The following is a 20,868-nucleotide window of genomic DNA, read 5'->3' on the forward strand; positions in this document are numbered from 1 at the left end:
TGGTGGAAATTTACCAGCAGCTCACCCGGACTGTGACAGCTAATGAGAAGTTTAAAACTGTTTTCAGAAACAAAAATCACGTCTGATGTTTTTTTGTATTTTTTTAACCTTACAAAACTGATGAAATGGAGAAAAGCAAAATAATACTCATTAAACTATATGTGTGTTCTGTTCACATCATCGACACATTCTCAGCCTGGCTGGGGGGCTTCTTTGCCCAGCCTGGAGGCTCCCGGTGCAGACGGCTCCCTGTGATAGGCTGTCTCCCAATTCAGGGTCTGCAGCCTCACCGATTCTCAAGGGCCGCGTACTCAAAGACCGCTAAGGCCGGAAGCGCGAGGCTTGTGTAATGGGACGGTCTAGCCTCCGTTGCGCTGATACTGTTGTTTGTCAATAAAGTTAAAAAAAAAAGCCTCCATTGCGCTGCGCAGGTTGCCTAGCAACCATGATACTAACCACTGGAAACAAGTCATACAGCTGTGTTTGACAGAAATGAAGGAGAAAATTTTTGGTTCATTTGTTTGTTTCTACATGAGCTTTGATCATTCTCTGTGAGATGAAGCTCAGCTATTGAACGGCGTATATTTTAAAGTAAAGGCTTTAAAACCAAGTTAGTACAAACGTCACTAATGTCACATAACTTTGCCGACATGTGGCCAACAGTAATGTTTAATGTTCTTCGTTATTAAACATTTGCACATAAATAAGTGACATAATATTCAGTACTTACTTAAAGTTTACTCTTCGGCCGCCCCTCATCCGCCGTTTTTTTCCGGCAAAATTATCCACACCCACCGCCGCGCTATGCATTCTGGGATATGTTGGGCCACGAAGTCTACACCTCCACAGCCTTAAAATTCAGGGAATTGAAGGACGCATTTCAGGGACGCATTTCGAGCAGCCTTTGAATTGGGACAGCCTTCGGCGCGCCGCTGTGACGTAATCGGCCTTAAAATGAGGCCTTTAAGGCTGCAGACCCTGAATTGCGATACAGCCATAGTGTTTCCTCACCTGGCTCATGTGTGCCCAGCCCAATTTTACTCTTTAAGTGTATGTGTGTGTGTGTGTGTGTGTGGGGGGGGGGGGGGGGGGGGGTATGTATGTATCCATGATCGTTTATGTTAATGAGAGTGTGGGGAGTGAGTTGGAGGGCGGGGTGTGCTGCTTTTAACCATGTAAAGCACTTTGTGCTACATTTCTGTATAAAAAGTGTTTTATAAATAAAGATTGATTGATTACTACAGTGCCGTGATCTTCCTCATGCTGTGTGTGTTTTGTTAGATTCTTCCCAGTTTAGGTTTTGTGGAGTTTTCTGTTCAGCAATAAAAGCTGCCATTTTGAGTTCAGTCCTGTTTCCAGTGAGTTTGAGTTTGGGTCCAATTCCTGCCTGGACACAGCCCGATCACGACAGTTGTGAGCTGTGAGTTGTGGATCAATGAAGTAACAAATCCCTTTATTAGTGTAGAAACAACAGCAGTGTGTATGTGTGTATGAAACAACGAGAAAGGCTAATTTGATTGGGGAAAAGCATCACTGATTTGAGAACTGCAGCAAAGCGACTGAGAGAAACTGTAATATATGTTGGAGGTGGATGGTACTGGAGGAAATCATGTTGTATCATGATGTTTGAACCATATTTAATTTTGGATCACAGCCATCTGAATGGTGTCCTACAGCAATATTTTAAAATTGACATTGAACTTATTTTAAAAATAATCAATTAGTAGTTCTTCAAACGCATCAGGATCTGCGTGGCGTACAGAATGTTGTAAAAACATGTAGTGAAGTCCAGACCTTTACTTTTTCACATTGTGCCTCTAAACTTGGTCAGATGATTTCCATAGAGAGGCACTTTGCATCAGCAGCACCATGCTCCAGTGCTCTGGGAGAGTTTATAGTCCTGAGAGTTGAACACTGGATGACTGACAGCTGTCCTTCATCACAACAGAAGCCACAGAAATCCTCCTCATCAAAAACATGACTTTGATCTGCGTCCTCATCTGGACTCTCCTCTGCTGCTGCTTCACAGGTAAAGTCCAGAGAATCAAACTCCTCTCCTCTATCAACATCTGTCCCTCTGAAATGAAGCCCACAAAACCATGAAGCTGCTTTATGTTTTTGTCTCTGTGTCCTCAGAGTCCAGAGGACAGATCACAGTGACTCAGCCTGGAGCAGTGAGCTCTGCTGTGGGAGGAACTGTGAGCATCAAGTGTACGACCAGTCAGGATGTTCATGTTTGGAGCAACTATCACTATTTAGCCTGGTACCAACAGAAAGATGGAGGAGTTCCTAAACTGCTCATTTACTATACTAGCACTCGACAATCAGGGATTCCAGCTCGTTTTACAGGCAGTGGATCAAACTCTGACTTCACTCTGACCATCAGTGGAGTCCAGGCTGAAGATGCAGCAGTTTATTACTGTCAGAGTCTTCACTATCCTAACAGTCAGTATGTGTTCACACAGTGAAAAACAGTCGTACAAAAACCTCCCTCAGTCAGACTGAACAGAAACTGAAGTGACTGCTGCAGCTGGAAGATACTGCAGAGACTGATACAGTTCACTGAGGACACACACACACACACACACACACACACACACACACACACACACACACACACACACACACACACACACAGCATTAACATTGAGTGTATTGCTGTAAATTAAAAGACCACCAAATACTTTGAACACACAGAAAACATCAGTAGATAAATTAAGTATTTATTAATTAGCTGCTGTAGAAATTTAAATAGTAAACTTTTGAATCCAGCATTCGTTTCCTCTTTCCCATCATTGCTTAGACTCCACTTTGTTAATTGCTTTATCAGAGCATAACTTTGAAATCTTTAAATGATTTTATTAGTTTGAATCTTAAGTCTTAAATTTTAAAGCAACATGAATAAATAAGGAGCTACAGAAAAACCACATTACTGCTCACAGACGTTCCTACATGATAGAGAACAAATAAGTTTAGAGTTCAGAGTTATCTCAGCACAGATGTGTTTACACATTTTAATATTATTTTACCTCAGACTGAATAAGAGCTGAGCTGACTGCTGCAGAGACTGATGGATTTCCTCCAGATTTACCTTAAACAGCATCATAACCACTCATAACAACACTATTAATAGAAGCAGTAATAAACATGCATTTCACTCTTTATACAATGTAATCAGAGTATACAATGAATGCATTGTAACTGTATTTGGTATCAATAAACACAGATTTGTGTGTGATTGTGATTCATGACTTCAACTTGGAAGCTGATCTTCTCTGAGCTGAAGACTCTGCCTCTCATTCCACTTTTCAAAGTCGTGCCAGGTGGTCCTTGGGCACTGTTCTCGGCTCGTGCTAGGACATCCGACTGATGCCTGTTGCCTCTGGTTCTCTGAGACTCTCACCCTTTGGCTCTGGGTGCCCCATCTGGGGCCTTCCTCCTTCTCCTGCTGTGGGCTCCTGGATCTCCTGGATCTCCTGGATCTATCGCTGTCTGACTGTCACGGACCCGGCTCTGGAGGTTACTCAGGGGTCCGTGAGCAGTGTTTATTATTATTGTTGTTATTATTATTATTATTACGACTATTATTTGGGGTCTGTCGTCTACTGTTCTGTCCACGTTTGTATGTATGTGTCTGCTTCTCTCTCTCTCTCCCCCCGTCCTCGGGGCTGTTGACGGAAGCGTGCGTCGTGGAAGAGGCGTGTCCGGGCGACTGTCGTCATCGGGAGTCGCTCTTTGCTGTTGCAGCTGATTACCTGACCAGCTGGTGGTGATCATCCCTCCCAGCTAGGAAGAGGTATTTAACCTGGACTCGCGGCGACAGTCGACGTGGGATTATTACTCTTGACCGGTATAGTCGGCTAGCGTGTGTGGCTTATTGTGGTTTTTCCTTCTTCCTCCAGGAAAGTCGGGCGAAGAAGCGAGTTGGGGAGCACACAAACTAAGGGAGCTACAGCACGGGACGCACTGGGAGCAAGGGATGAGCACCATTGGCAAATTACATCTCTGAGTTAATTGTTGGACTTACCTGTCTATTCACTGTAAATAAAGTGCACTGTGGCATCGCAGAGTCCTGCGTTTTGGGTCCTACTTTCCTCATCCCCACGGTCTGCCAGCCAGACCGTGACACTGCCTCTGACACCCAGGAGGGCATTATTGCACCTCCCTGCCCTCATTATTGTCTACCTTTTGTGACAATGACACACACCACAAAAAGATTGTTAATTTATGTATCTGTGCATTTTCATATCTTTGTGTTCCAGGTGCTGTATGTTTTTGTTCCCTTTGTTTTTTCTTACAGGTGCAGCAGTTGGTGACACATTGTTGGACAACACGACAACAGGCAGAGGAAACAAGAGGAACCATAGAGAACCTTTAGAGCTGATCTTGCAACATGTTTTTGGCACCACAGTGCATTCAGATCATAATTCAAATTGCATAAACTGCCAGACATGACAGGATTAAACAACATATATTAATAACATGTTTCTGTACAGGAGTATTTGAGTAAAGTAGCTCAGAGGTAAGGCAGGACAAAACCATTTAAGAATTTAAAAAGAAACACAAAAACATCAAATTACCAGGACAATGTCTCTGTTTCCCATTTTAATATCATGATTCAAACAGGAATTAAATGCAATTTGTAAACATTTAGATATAAAATTAACTAAACTGAAGCAAAGTGGTAAAAAGTAAAATATTTATAGCTTTCAGGCTCTCGGACGCTAAAAGTTTAAATACACTGATATCCTGGAAAGATGAAATGGATATGGATATCGTGAATAATTAAATGAAGTGCTCACTCAGGTTAAAACACCATCACATGAGACACATCACACTTCTACATCTGGCTGGCTCTGTGTATACTAATGTTTGTTATTCAATGTCCTGTCATGTTTGCTGTATGGCAGGCAGCATGAAGGTTCCTGGATTCAGGATTCTTACACGGAAACAAATTTAAAGCTTTATTTGTTGGGAAATAATGCACAAAATAAACATTTACGAAAAACAAACCAAAACTTGAACATGGAAAATAAGAACTAGACTCTGGGGGACTAGAGACAGAAACACTAGGAAATAAGGAGCATGGAACTAGGAATGATGGACAGAAACATGGAGAAACTTACAGCACATGGGACAACACGACAACAGGCAGAGGAAACACACAAGGGAATGACACACAGGAGGAGAGCACAGATGGAAATAATCACACATAAGGAGACCAAGGGGAAGCAAAACTGAACACAGGACAAGGACTATCAGAAGAAAACAGGAAGCATGACGAATATGTAGATGCAGAAAAGACACTGTGACTGGGGGAACAAAAACAGAGACAGACACTAGACACTGAGACATGGAGACATGACTGCCTGTGCAACAGAGGGAACAATAAACATGGAGACAAGAGCTTATACACAGGCTTGAGATGGACACTGAGGGAGGGAGAACTAGGATCACTAAGAACTTAAGAAAAAAAGATAACCAAAACCATGAATAAAAGTAATCAAAGAATATAAATTAACAACACAGACAAAACACTGGGTCACAGATCCAGCACTGTGACATGTCCGCTTCTAAACAGGACTTTTTTTTACATACTTAGCATGCTAAAACAAAAACAGAAGGACAAAGTATTGTTTAAAATACTCATTTAAAATTGATTTATTTCCAGACATCCAGTCTGGATCCTGAAAGAAAAGAGTTTGTATCATCATGATTGAGCTAAAACCTCTGAGTGTAAAGAAACACAGCTTTCTTCTTAATCGTACAGTTTGGTTGTCTGAAATCAAAAATGAAAAAACTGTAATAAATAAATGCAAAATAAGAAGGCATTTTACTATTTTGGTGTTATATCCACATTATCACATGCTGATGATCTGACAATAATGATAATAATGAAACTATACATGCATCCCATCCTATTCCAGCTGTCTTAAGGTCAGAGGCAGGGTACACCCTGGACAAGTCAAATAGTGAAACTAATAAAGACTTTAACAAAAAGAATGAATAATTCAAATAATGTCACGATCTGCAGCAGCAGATTGTGTGGAGCGGAGAGTGAGAGGACCCAAAATCAGACACGTGGAAACAGGATGGAATTTACCAGAAAGCGAGGCGTTCATTGAGACTGCATGAAAAATACAAAGCAAAGGAAAAACAGGACTAAGACACAAATACCTAAACTGGGCAAAAACCAACACTGTGAATGTCGTGCATGAAGCATGAAACATGAAACCTGTAACTTCAATAACTCTGATATTCTTTATTATTAACTGGGAGAAAAAGTGCCGACTCAGTCTTTTGTTCCAGGACAGACTGTCTCTGTCAGATGTAAAACCAGCAAGCGTCCTCCTGACAGACCGTGGTCTTTTTCTTGTGTTAAGAGGTTTAGTGAAGTGAGTTTCTCTCATTTTGCTGTGAACACTAGAAGAGATTAACTTCTATATAAGCTGATTAAAGCAGACCTGTAGTCTCTCATCTGCCTGCATTCCTGTGTTTGTTCTGTTAGTCTGTTCTTAACATCATGTCCACTGTCGAGCTCAATTCTGTCGTCATTATGTGAGTCCAGTTGTTGTCTCGCTGCCTTCTGTGAGTTACTCAGCCTCTGTTTTGTGTGCTTTAACTCTCAGACTCCTGATCTCCACCTCATCCTGACAATTAGAGATCCTCAGCTAAGTCTCCACCTGCTTCCTCTCTGCCACCACCAGCTTCTAGACTCTTCTCTGCTTTGGTGCTTCATCACAGTTTCACTGCCAAATAGTTCATTAATCAAACTTCAGTAAATCTTCACTTGAACTTGATTTAAATGATCTCTGTTTAAACATACAGATGACACCCTGCTCTTTAATTTTACTTATTAGGTTTTAGGTCAGATTAAAATGTAGATCATAAAACAGCTTTGAGACTAGAAATTATGAAGAGCACACAGATAATCTATGGTTGACATGACCTCAACATCTTATAGAGAAATATTTAATATGTGGATTAAAAAATATATTTAACCATTTTCACTGCACATTACACTTGATGTGTCTGTTTACATTTTTCTTTTGGTCTGGTTTTACAAATATTACAAAATCTTAATTTTTTAATGTGCATTTATTAAACTCACAGAGTCAAAGAACATGTTTTCTCGGTACATTTTTATTCTTTTAAGAGTTTGAAATATCAGCTTTACAACAGACACAAAAGGATGAAACTAGAGGAGATTGTTGCTCTGATTGTTGTCATTATGAGATGGAAACATGACTGTTTGATGGGTTTATTTTTTAAATCTGCAAACACAAAGAAACAAAGAGACAGAAGAAAATCAACATCAAAGACTCAGTGATTGACATCAGGACTGGGAACACTGGTCTCTCCTCAGTATCTCTGAGATCGGAGTCTGGGAGCCCTGGGTGGCCTCACAGGTCACAGAGCCCACCTTCCCCCACTGGCCTGCAGTGAGCGTCAGGGTGCTGCTCCAGCTGTAGAGGCCGTCATTCTGCAGCACTCCAGGAGTCCTGCTCTCCTCCCCTCTGATGCTGCTGCTGCCACTGCTGTCGCTCGTCTTCCAGGACAGACTCCAGTCTGAGGGGAAGCCCTTGTTGGCCACACACATGAGCGTGGCCTTCCCCTGGTCCAGCTCTGCACTGGAGGGACCCAGCACCTTCAGGGCGGGGCGGGTATCACCTAGGAAACACCAATCAGCTTAGAGGACAGGAACCACAATTTGAATTTCTCCGTTAAGAAGTTTCTGTCAGGTGTTTTTTCTGCTCCACCAGTCATTCACTCACACATTGTTTCACTTCCCTTTAAGAAACCTCTCATGCATATCAGCACAGAGAGAATCATCACACAGTTTGAGCTGAAATATGTTCAAACTACACTGGAAATAAAAGAAGCAGATGTGGAAACATTTACAGCAGAAGTTTGGCTTTAAAATGATTAGAAGTCTAAATCATGGACGACTGAAGAAATGAGTGGACACAAGCACAGAGCAGCTACTCATTCATATAGATTTGAAATGTTATTGAACAGCTCACATGATTTCAAACTAAATCTGAAACATCTGACACGATAAAAACATCAGAAAGCAAACTTTGACTCATCCAAACAGCAGCTGATGTGGTGGAAATTTACAAACTAATCATAAGATGATGAAGTTTACTCTTGTCTACATTTTACTGTGACAGAAATGTAGATTAAACAAGAGAAACTCGCAGAGCTCATCTGAATTAGTCCAGTAAAAAGGACAAACATCAAAAACTAAATTATTTTAATAAAAAAAAATGTTTTTTCTCATCTAAGCAGCCTAACAAGTAGTTATGAAAGAAAATGATAAAACATTTAATAATAAACACAGTTTAATTAACTTACTTCCAACATCCAGTCTGGTTCCTCCACCAAAAGTCCACCACAGTGATACAAACTCATTGAGGCGCCGTACAAAAACCTCTGACTGTAGAGAGACACGGCTCTCTGACTCTGTCAGACTGAACTAAACCTACAAGCCCTCAAAATACAACTTTATCATCAGAACCACAAATAATAATTAATACTATGAAACATCCTAGGCTTTCATTAGAAAATGTTATGAGTTTTTGAATATGCGTTTTAAAAGCAAACTTTGGTCATAGGCCAGAAAATATTATGAAATTATAAAGTAATGATTCGTTAATATAAATTGTTTCCTAGTATGCTGAATATTAAAGGAAATGAAAGGAATGACAAAAAAATATATTTAATTAAGCTCTAAGTCTGACTTACTTCCAAATTCCAGTCTGGTTCCTCCACCGAACGTGTACCACAGTGATACAAACTCATTGAGGCGCCGTACAAAAACCTCTGACTGTAGAGAGACACGGCTCTCTGACTCTGAGACAAACAAACTCAACAAAATCATTCACTCCTTCCTTTTCAGTTTTACCAACTGATCTAAAAAAATTAAATTATTTCAGTGCTAAACATTTAAAGAAGATATATTTTCATTTTGAATATATGAGTTTTGAAAATGGGACTTCTTCCTCTGATGATATCAAATCAATCAGTAATGAAATCATCAATTTAAAATGGAATTTTAAACTTGATTTAATATGTGTCAGTATAAACTGAGACCTTTTTGATTCTCTCAAATATCTGTTTATTTTTTTTATTTTTCACGTGATATACAGTGTAGGTTAATTGTGATAAATCCATAAATACTGAAAAATACATAAAGACATATTTACCTCCAATAAACTGAATATATATATATATATATACAGTGGGGCAAAACAGTATTTAGTCAGCCACCGATTGTGCAAGTTCCCCCACTTAAAATGATGACAGAGGTCAGTAATTTGCACCAGAGGTACACTTCAACTGTGAGAGACAGAATGTGAAAAAAAAATCCATGAATCCACATGGTAGGATTTGTAAAGAATTTATTCGTAAATCAGGGTGGAAAATAAGTATTTGGTCACCTCGAACAAGGAAAATCTCTGGCTCTCACAGACCTGTAACGTCTTCTGTAAGAAGCTTTTCTGTCCCCCACTCGTTACCTGTATGAATGGCACCTGTTTGAACTCATCATCTGTATAAAAGACACCTGTCCACAGCCTCAAACAGTCAGACTCCAAACTCCGCCATGGCCAAGACCAAAGAGCTTTCGAAGGACACCAGGAAAAGCATTGTAGACCTGCACCAGACTGGGAAGAGTGAATCTACAATAGGCAAGCAGCTTGGTGTGAAAAAATCAACTGTGGGAGCAATCATCAGAAAATGGAAGACATACAAGACCACTGATAATCTCCCACGATCTGGGGCTCCACGCAAGATCTCATCCCGTGGGGTCAAAATGATCATGAGAACGGTGAGCAAAGATCCCAGAACCACAGGGGGGGACCTGGTGAATGACCTGCAGAGAGCTGGGACCAAAGTAACAAAGGTCACCATCAGTAACACACTACAACGGCAGGGAATCAAATCCCGCAGTGCCAGACGTGTTCCGCTGCTGAAGCCAGTGCATGTCCAGGCCCGTCTGAAGTTTGCCAGAGAGCACATGGATGATACAGCAGAGGATTGGGAGAATGTCATGTGGTCAGATGAAACCAAAGTAGAACTTTTTGGTATAAACTCAACTCGTCGTGTTTGGAGGACGAAGAATACTGAGTTGCATCCCAAGAACACCATACCTACTGTGAAGCATGGGGGTGGAAACATCATGCTATGGGGCTGTTTTTCTGCCAAGGGGACAGGACGACTGATCCGTGTTAAGGACAGAATGAATGGGGCCATGTATCGTGAGATTTTGAGCCAAAACCTCCTTCCATCAGTGAGAACTTTGAAGATGAAACGAGGCTGGGTCTTCCAACATGACAATGATCCAAAACACACCGCCCGGGCAACAAAGGAGTGGCTCCGTAAGAAGCATTTGAAAGTCCTGGAGTGGCCTAGCCAGTCTCCAGACCTCAACCCCATAGAAAATCTGTGGCGGGAGTTGAAAGTCCGTGTTGCTCGGCGACAGCCCCAAAACATCACTGCTCTCGAGAAGATCTGCATGGAGGAATGGGCCAAAATACCAGCTACTGTGTGTGCAAACCTGGTAAAGACCTATAGTAAACGTTTGACCTCTGTTATTGCCAACAAAGGTTATGTTACAAAGTATTGAGTTGTATTTTTGTTATTGACCAAATACTTATTTTCCACCCTGATTTACGAATAAATTCTTTACAAATCCTACCATGTGGATTCATGGATTTTTTTTTCACATTCTGTCTCTCACAGTTGAAGTGTACCTCTGGTGCAAATTACTGATCTCTGTCATCATTTTAAGTGGGGGAACTTGCACAATCGGTGGCTGACTAAATACTTTTTTGCCCCACTGTACATTTAAAAAACATTCTAGTGTCTAGTTGGCACTGAAAGGAACATCTTCAGTGCTCCTTGGCACTGATTCTCAAAGAATTTGAACTCTACTGGAGGGATGAGGCCCTTTCTCCCAAATCATGCAGACAGAGAGCTCTGTCTAACACATCGGCCCAAAATCTCCTTGACATTTAGATTAAGCTCTAATGATTGTAAAACACATAATTTCACATAATTTCCATCCTCATTAAAGCATTAACTGATCCCTAGTGTCAGGGGCTGAGTCTGTGACCCTGTGTTTTGAGTTTATTTAGTATTTTTGGTTTCTTAGGTTATATTAAAATATATGAAGTTCTTGTGGTGTTATGCTTAGTTAGGGTTTAATTGAAGTTTAGCCTAGTTGTGTTACCACCTAAGTCTCCTTGTTTGTGAGTCTTTTCCTGTCTTCTGTGTTAGTCTATCATATGTTATCATGTCTATGTCTCTCCAAGTTTCCTGTTTTACTTTGAAGAGTCTAGTATTTCCATGTTCATGGTGTTTTGTTTCCCTGTGGCATCATTATGTGTATTCCAGTCAGCTGTTTTCCCAAGTGTTTCCACTTTCCCTGATCACCTCCTGTGGGTATTAGGTCTGTTTTCCGTCCCCCACATCACGTCAGGTTAAAAGGACGTATTTCATCATTCTGTTCAGGCCATGTTCATGTTTTCTCGTCATCGTTTCTTGCATGCTCCTACTAATCATACTCATATCACTTTGTCATAGTTGACATAGTCTAGCTTTTCCCAGTTTAGTTTGTAGTTTTAGTTTACTCCCCCTGTATGCTTTGCCTTGTTTTTTATTCCTGTGGGGTTTTTTCCAGCCAAATAAAGGGCTCGCCTTTTGTTTAAACTTCTCTCTTCTTCTGTGGTTGCACTTGGGTCCACTCCACAAACACACCGGCTGCTCAGCCGTGACACATAGTTCCTCCTGTCATCCTGGAAAAGCTCACTCAACTCAAGATTGAAAAGTTTAATGACACTAGTGATCACTCAGAACAAATATAATAGATGTCGTTTAAGTCTTCATTTATGAAAAGGATCTACATCTTCCTCTGCATTCTTCAGTAAAATCTTGGCTTTTTTATATTCATTGATATGACACTGACAGCATGAGAAAGCTTTTTAATATTCAACAGCTGGGAAATCTTTGGCTCACAAAATCGATTAACTAAAGAAAGAGTCTTCTTTAAAAGAGCAAAACAGACAAAATAACCTTTTTCTATTTAGTTTTGTTAAACGTCAGGATAGGATCAGAGATGAGAACTTTTTAAACAGAGAGCTGATCCAGACTTGCTGTATTGGGGTGCTGGTCCTGCAGATCGACACTACGTCTTTACTAGTTATGGATTGGCAGTGGTGTGTGGGATTGTAGTATCAGGACATTTTCATGAAAGGTAACAATTAATGCATTCATGTATATGTTTCAATAATTATTTATATTCATGGCTACCAAAGCATGAGTCATCACACACTCTCTGAAAGTAAATGATGGAAGAAATTGGAAAAGAAAAATTGGTCAAGTTTAACCTTTTAAACACAAATTGATAAAACATTGTGGAGATTTGGATACTTAAGTAAATATACATGTTCCTGTGTGCTGAAATATCTTTAATTAATAAATGCAAATTGAATAAATAAAAATACAAAGTAAAACAAAAAAGCACTGCACTAACTAAAGGACGAACATGTCACATGACAGAGGATGACATGATGAGGAAAGATGACTGACTCTGTGTGTTTGCATATGTGTCCTGCCTCTCTGCTCACAGCTGTTAAGAGGCCAGTGTTGATCAGTGGCTGTCCAGGCCTTTCAGAGCCACTCACACACCAGCAGCACAATGATGATGTCACTGACTCTACTGCTGGCCACCCTGGGGCTCCTTGTTCAGGGTGAGACTCTCTGTGAAAACTTTGCTTCAGCATGCAGCCAGGTTCACCACAATGATGTTCTGCTCTGATGGAGAAACTCTGAAACCAGCAGCACTGACCTTCTTCCATCTGTTCTCCATGTTAGAGAAATGATCCTCGAATGTTTGGATGTTGATCATCTTTCTCTAAACGTCTCCTATTTTTCATGTTTTCAGGTTCATCAGCAGAAATCGTCCTGACTCAGACTCCTAAAGCTCAGTCTGTTGTTCCAGGACAGACTGTCTCTGTCAGATGTAAAGCTAGTTCAAGTGTTAGCGATGATTTGCAGTGGTATCTTCAGAAATCTGGAGAATCTCCCAAACCCCTCATTTACAATGCTAACAGTCAGTACTCTGGAGTTTCTGAGCGTTTCAGTGGGAGTCGGTCTGGAACTGACTTTACTTTGACCATCAGTGGAGTTCAGGCTGAAGATGCAGGAGTTTATTACTGTCAGCAGGATTACAGCCTCCCGTTCACACAGTGAAAAACAGTCGTACAAAAACCTCCCTCAGTCAGACTGAACAGAAACTGAAGTGACTGCTGCAGCTGGAAGATACTGCAGAGACTGATACAGTTCACTGAGGACCAGTGGCGTCGTTAGGCCTATTTTAGGGGTGCTGAAGCCTCCCTAAAATATTCTTAAGCCCCCCTAAATAATTTGGTGGGGTTTTTTATTTTATTTTATTTTTTTAACTTATTCGATTTTTTTTTACAGAACTTGCAGACAAATTCAATATAAAGATGCAGGAATATGAGTTTAAAGAAATAATAATATAAACCTGTCGCTATTCACACAAATATGATTATAACTCGGTTGGTCCCTTTCGCTTTCCATTGTTAAGGTAGCGTCAGTGCTTCGTTATCCAATCCGTTCCAGTTGTTCACAGGGGACATCCACATGACTGAAAATCCAGTCCTCGTTTTCACTGCTACTTTACACTCCGCTCGTATACACCTGCGGACACACTAGCGTACATGTGGCAAACGGCAAGAAATCATGGATATACGCAAGTTTTTCAAGAAAGTAAGTCTTCATCACTGGCTGGTAGTAACAATTAGTTAGCTCCAGCTAACAGCAGAGAGTCCCATGTAAATAATGAACCAGGTGCTCCCCATTTTGATAAATAAAAACCTGGCTAGAGCACTAAGTTAAATTGTTAGCATAATGTTAATTTCTGTCACTCGTTTTAGCTCTGAAAAATCCAGCTGAGCTCATTCAGGTATGGTTATCATCAGTGGAAATAATAATAATCACTCCATCCCCATTAACCTGTAGGAGTCAGGGCAGAGGAGCACAGAGAGGCAGAGGGGAGAGACGTCTGCTGGAGAGGTGAGTCAAAGGACAGTCTGATTAGAATTTTATGGGACTCAATATGGATATGAAATATGAAACATTTCAGTCACGGTACAACATATAAGACCTGTTTAACTTGAGCTTTTATTTAGGAGAGTCAAGGTTAGAAAGTGGAGAGAGCAAAGAGAGAGATATGTATATAAGTCAAATTAGCCTGACTCACATATTTTTGAGGGTTTTATTTTAATATTACTTCAATTCAAGTATCCATCCATCCATTCGCTTCCGCTTATCCTTTTTCAGGGTCGCGGGGGGTGCTGGAGCCTATCCCAGCTGTCATAGGGCGAGAGGCGGGGTACACCCTGGACAGGTCGCCAGTCTGTCGCAGGGCCAACACACAGGGACAGACAACCATTCATACTCAAATTCACTCGCACATTCACACCTAGTGGCAATTTGGATTATCCAATTAACCTATCCCCACAAGCTGCATGTCTTTGGACGGTGGGAGGAAGCCGGAGTACCCGGAGAGAACCCACGCAAACACGGGGAGAACATGCAAACTCCACACAGAAAGACCCCGGCCTGATGGTGGAATTGAACTCAGGACCTTCTTGCTGTGAGGCAACAGTGCCAACCACCGTGCCAACCACCGTGCCACCGTGCTGCCCCCAATTCAAGTAATTTAGTAATATTTTTCAGGGCTTTAAATTGCAACCATTTTAGTCACATGCGTGCTCAAAATATAATGTAACTTCAAAATATTTGGAAGCAACAGAAGTCATGATATTAGCAATTTACATTACAATTCAGTATGTTTTAATGTATCTTGAAGGGTGAGGCAGAAGGGGAGGCTGAGGGAGAAAAAGGTCAACAGGCAAGTTCAAGTCAGAGAGAGCAAGGAGAGACAGAGGAGCTGCAGCAAATGGATCGAGAGGCAGAGGAAGATCAAGTTATTACAGAGAGAGGAGAGCAAACAGGCCAAGAGAGGGAAAATGATGAAGCAGCTGCAGGAACTCATTCTACTACAGGGTTTGATTTAGGTGACAAAGACACAGGGCCCAGACAGGTGAAGCTGAAGAGCTATCCACATGATACTTTTGGTACACAGAAGCGAGCATTTAACCACAGCTGGTTTGAAAAGCACAACTGGTTAGAATATTCAGTCAACCAGAATGCAGCTTTCTGCTTCCCATGTAGAATGTTTGGCAAAAACATCAAACATGATAGTTTGGTCAGTAGCGGTTGCAAGAACTGGAAGAAAGCTTTAGTCATCTTTGGCAAGCATGAGATGGCACAAACACATAAGGACAGTGTTGTTACATGGAAAAGCTACCAGGGAACTAGCAAACAGGGAAACGTTGCACAGGTGATAGCAACTGCAAATGTGAGTGAGATAGTCGAAAGAAGAGAGTATCTCATAAAGAATGCGTAGGGAGGGGAGGGCAATGAGAATCAGAATAATAGCTGGGAGCAGGGTTCAAATGATTTCGATTTCTTGGGAGTCTAGGATAAATTTATTAGTTAGCTTGGTTGTTACTAATTGTTGCAGTCACCTAGAGCAGGGCGATATGGCCAAAAATATTTATCACGATATATATTTGAAAATTTGCGATAACGATATAACTGACGATATAATTGATGCGAGACAAAATACAACTCCACAACATTACTAGCGCAAAAAGACAACCTATCATTTATTTTCACTTAAACAAGAAGCTGGTTTTTATGTACATTAAAGCTTTATAAAAATGTAACAGTGCAAATGCAAATTCCTTGCTGAAAGTTTAACCAAAAGGCATTTCCAGTAGAAATGGGCTGACATAAGAGGTGCTTTGCAACATTAAACTGCAGTGTGCAGTACGCATTTTTCGGACCATAAAGTGCACGGGATTATAAGGCACATTAAGCGAAACAAAGCAGTCAAAACTTTATTAAACTCATTCTTCTTGCTTCCTCCACTTCTGTACCATTGATTCATTAATGTTGAATTCTCTGCAGCTGCTCTATTCCCATGTTGTTGCAGTATATTAATGACTAACCTTGTATTGTGGATGGATTATCTCAGTTGTTCTCCTGACTGAAGATTGGTCCATTTACAGCATCCTGCCATGCGATTGCATTTGTCTCTAACCATGAGGAACCTTAACGTTAACTTTTATAAGTGGAAAAGTGTTAGTGTTCGTCCTCCAGCTTCACATTGAAAAGAGAGTTACTTTTCCCTTGTGTGGATCGGATGGTTGGCGAGCTTGATCAAAGATTTTGCAGTGTAGATGCAGGGCTGCTAAAAGGCGTCCAGGCATGCAGTCCTGAATCTGAGAACTTCTTGAGTGAACCACACTTGAATGAACTTGCAAAGCACTACAGACTTGACCTGAAAAAAGAGGAGGTTCTGGTGGCCAGAAACTTTCTTACCTGGAAAACAGTGGCTGGATGTCCACCCAAAAATATGTTGTCTGTGTACAACCTCCTTGATTCAGACATGTTTCCCTCTCTGAAGGCAACCATCCAAGTTGCCCTAACAGTGCCTGTCAGCAGCTGCTCGTACGAACGGTCCTTTAGTGCACTGCGTCGGCTGCACTCCTGGCTGCGTCAAACAATGGGTCAGAAAAGACTTCACAGTCTTGCAGTCATGTCTATTGAAAAAGACACGCTTCAGCATCTGAGTCACAACAGAGTGATTGACCGATTTGCCACTCTTAAAAACAGACGTCATTCTTTGATGCTTCCACCCACCAAGTAACTGGTGATTGCAGCCAGAAAAATTTACTTTTTTATTTTCAGTTTTTTTTCTTGTTATTGATGCGGCAAACAAATTTCCTCTGTTTTTTTTCTTGTACTGTATTATAAAGCAGACTGAAATAAAACAATAGATCTATTGGTGGCCTAGGATGTTTAATCTGTCCAAAAAAGTAGGAAAACAATTTCTCAGTCTTTGTTTTCTGTTTGTGAAATTTTGTGCTCATTCACTACGTTCGTTCATGTCGTGTGCATCTCTTGGGGCTAAGCCCCCCCTGTCCTTAAAACCTAGTGACGCCCCTGCTGAGGACACATAAACACATTTTATTAGAGTTTTCCTTTCTAACTCAGTTTGAAGAACAATACAAAAATGATTCAAGAGCATAAACAAGACCTTATTGATTTTTAGTATCAGGCACAGTCCACTATGGACATTTGGACGTCCACCCCTGACCCAACCTGGACGTCAGTGTGACGTTTAACATTTAAACTTTGGACTGGGTCATTGTTGGACGTCATGTGCTCGTCTATGACAGGTGCAGGAAAATTACATGATTAATAAATATAGTATTTTTATTTACAAATATCATGATTGTTGTTATCAACATGATACATATGAATATAAATTGTTTACAAACAAACATGGTTTACTGTGTTTTAGCCTGTTGACTTTTCCAGTATTTATATATTTTTCTTTCTTCTTTAAGTGGTTTTATTTATTTCAATGAATCAGTGTGTTTGTAACCACATTAAAACTGTTATTTAATAAAGTATGTTGAAAATGTTGAAATCCATGTTAATATATTTATAAACATATATAACAAACAGCAGAAATAACAGGACATGTTCAGGTGAAAAATCTTTATTGCTGTAAAATCTTGACAAGTTCATAAAACAGGCAACAAACAGATTAAGAATAAAGAGACTGAGACTGAAAAAGACTGCAGACTGAGAGCTGTAGCAAAGTGTAAAAAACAACAACAACAACAATAACAAAAAACAGCATCATGCCCCCAGTGAATCAGCTCAGGACTGGGAACACTGGTCTCTCCTCAGAGTCTCTGAGAGTGGAGTATCGGAGCCCCTCGTGGCCTCACAGGTCACAGAGCCCACCTTCTCCCACTGGTCTGCAGGCAGCATCAGGGTGCTGCTCCAGCTGTAGAGCCTGTCTGTCTGCAGCGCCCCGGGGCTCCTGCTCACTTCCCAACCAATGCCGCTGCATCTGCGGCCGTCAACGATCCAGGACAGACTCCAGTCTGAGGGAAAGCCCTTGTTGGCCAGACATGTGAGCGTGGCATTCCCCTGCTCCAGCTCCTTACTGGAAGGGGCGAGCACTGTCAGGGTGGGACGGACATCACCTAGGAGACACCAATCAGCTTAGAGAACAGGTAACAGGTAGTTTCTGTCAGATGTTTTTCTGCTCCAACAGTCACTCACACGTTGTTTCACTTCCCTTTAAGAAACCTCTCAGCACAGAAATAACAGCAGTGAAATATGTCCAAACCACATACAGAAGGAAATAAGTGCAACATTTGACAAAAGAGTGTTAAACTCACAAAAATCTGACTCACTCATGATTTTAAGGATTACTGGGAAATACGTTTAAAAACACAACTCACTAAAACAATTTTCTTCATGAACAGATTTTTTCTATACAGTTAACCTTAATCTGAAATGGGGGAACATGATGCAGAAGAATTTTTATTCAAGTAAAATTAATCTTTCCACAACTTACTGTAAAGGAACAGTTTTATCAACAGCAAGTAGGTAAAGATTTCAAACACAAATTTACACATAAAATTCTGTCAGCCTCCTTGTGATATCAGGAAAAACATCAAAATAAATGTTAATTTTTTTCTCCCACATTACTCCCGTCCTAGCTGATTTGCACTGGTTGCCTGTGAAATATCGTATCCAATTTAAAATTCTACTGTTTACTTTTAAAATCACTAATAACACAGCACCGAGCTATCTTAAGGAACTCTTAAACTTATATGTTCCTGCTAGGGCTTTAAGATCATCCTCACAGTCTCTGTTGGTGCGGCCTAGATCTCGGCTGAAGTCTAGAGGTGATCGAGCGTTTGCCCTGGCCGCACCAGAGTTGTGGAACAACCTTCCGATTGGCATTCGGGCGTCTGATTCTATTCAATCTTTTAAATCACGGCTTAAAACGTATTTGTTTAATCTTGCGTTTTCTACCGGTTAAATGCTGGCCTTGTCTGCAGTGATTTATTTTACTAATTTTCTTATCATGCTTTTTATTTGCGCTGTGTATGTCTTATCCCATTGTGTGTTGATGACATAGTTATATTGTACTATAGCTATGTGCTATAGTTATATTTTTTCTATTGGTGGCTTTTTCCTGTGAACATAATTCTACACTTTTATTTTTATGACTCTGATTATGCTTGTGTTAATTTGTTCTATGTTAAGCACTTTGGCATGCCGTTGGTTTTTAAATGTGCTCTATAAATAAAGATTGTTGTTGTTGTGAAGCAGTGGGCAGCTGCCAATCCAGCACCCGGGGAGTAGTGAGTAGAGATGGTACTTTGCTCAGGGGTAACTCAGGGTAGCCATTCGGTGGATTTGAATCCCCGAACTTATGATTAGGGGGCGAGCACTGTCGATTTACTCCCTGTGTAATTCTGACAGCTGATATGAAGCATTCTTTAGTAAAATTACACAACCTTTATTTTATCTTTCCATACTGTTTACTGATTTCAATCCTCCATCCATCCATCCATCCATTCACTTCCGCTTATCCTTTTCAGGGTCGCGGGGGGTGCTGGAGCCTATCCCAGCTGTCATAGGGCGAGAGGCGGGGTACACCCTGGACAGGTCGCCAGTCTGTCGCAGGGCTAACACACAGGGACAGACAACCATTCGCACTCACATTCACACCTAGTGACAATTTGGATTATCCAATTAACCTATCCCCACAAGTTGCATGTCAAACTCCACACAGAAAGACCCCGGCCTGATGGTGGAATTGAACTCAGGACCTTCTTGCTGTGCAGCAACAGTGCTACCCACCGTGCCACAGTGCTGCCCGATTTCAATCCTATCTGTATAAAATGTTAACATGTGCAGTATTGTGACAAGCAGGCTGATCCATCACTCAACAATATGACAAAAGTAAGTAAGTGAAATTTTATTTATGTAACACATTTCAAGCATCACAAAGTGCTTCATATGAAAATCACAGAGCATTAAAGAAAAGAGTTTACTAAAGTCAAGTCTAATAACATGACATTTGGTTGTTTCTTAAGAGACCACCGCGTCCACAGATCTCAGACTCAGAGGGAGAGAGTTCCAGAGGCTGGGATCACTGTGGAAAAAGCTCTGTCTCATTTAGTTTTCAGCCTGGTATGATGTAGAGTAAACAGACCCTGATCACAAGAAATCAGGGACCTGCTGTGGCTGTATGGCTGAAAAAGTTCAATGACGTAAGCTGGTGCTTTCCCATGATGCTTACAAAAGTGTACAATGAATTACAATGAAGAAAAAAAATGAATAAAAATGAATAAGAAGACAGAGAAATAGAGGTTTGACATGAGAATCCTAAATGTATGCAGAGTCGAGAGTTACCCCAAGAGTCCAGACAGAGGATTTAATTGTAAAAACCATTCTTTAACATGCTGATTGAAGCAAGTCCCTGTTAGAGTCAGATCATTTCCATAGAGAGGCACTTTGCATCAGCAGCACCATGCTCCAGTGCTCTGGGAGAGTTTATAGTCCTGAGAGTTGAACACTGGATGACTGACAGCTGTCCTTCATCACAACAGAAGCCACAGAAATCCTCCTCATCAAAAACATGACTTTGATCTGCGTCCTCATCTGGACTCTCCTCTGCTGCTGCTTCACAGGTAAAGTCCAGAGAATCAAACTCCTCTCCTCTATCAACATCTGTCCCTCTGAAATGAAGCCCACAAAACCATGAAGCTGCTTTATGTTTTTGTCTCTGTGTCCTCAGAGTCCAGAGGACAGATCACAGTGACTCAGCCTGGAGCAGTGAGCTCTGCTGTGGGAGGAACTGTGAGCATCAAGTGTACGACCAGTCAG

At 41.0% G+C, this 20,868-nt stretch overlaps 3 pseudogenes; 1 reads left to right on the plus strand and 2 right to left on the minus strand.

The window, feature by feature from the left end:
* Positions 1-7,141: 7,141 nt before the first annotated feature.
* LOC146643119 (Ig kappa-b4 chain C region pseudogene) lies at positions 7,142-8,884 on the minus strand (annotated as a pseudogene).
* A 3,825-nt stretch (positions 8,885-12,709) lies between these two features.
* On the plus strand, positions 12,710-13,257 carry LOC146643120 (immunoglobulin kappa variable 2-29 pseudogene; annotated as a pseudogene).
* A 4,575-nt stretch (positions 13,258-17,832) lies between these two features.
* On the minus strand, positions 17,833-18,933 carry LOC146643121 (Ig kappa-b4 chain C region pseudogene; annotated as a pseudogene).
* Between the last annotated feature and the right edge of the window lie 1,935 nt (positions 18,934-20,868).

This window comes from Rhamphochromis longiceps, linkage group LG22 (assembly GCF_057381845.1).
Source record: "Rhamphochromis longiceps isolate RC_006_pf linkage group LG22, R_longiceps_female_GT1.1, whole genome shotgun sequence".
NCBI lineage: Eukaryota > Metazoa > Chordata > Actinopteri > Cichliformes > Cichlidae > Rhamphochromis > Rhamphochromis longiceps.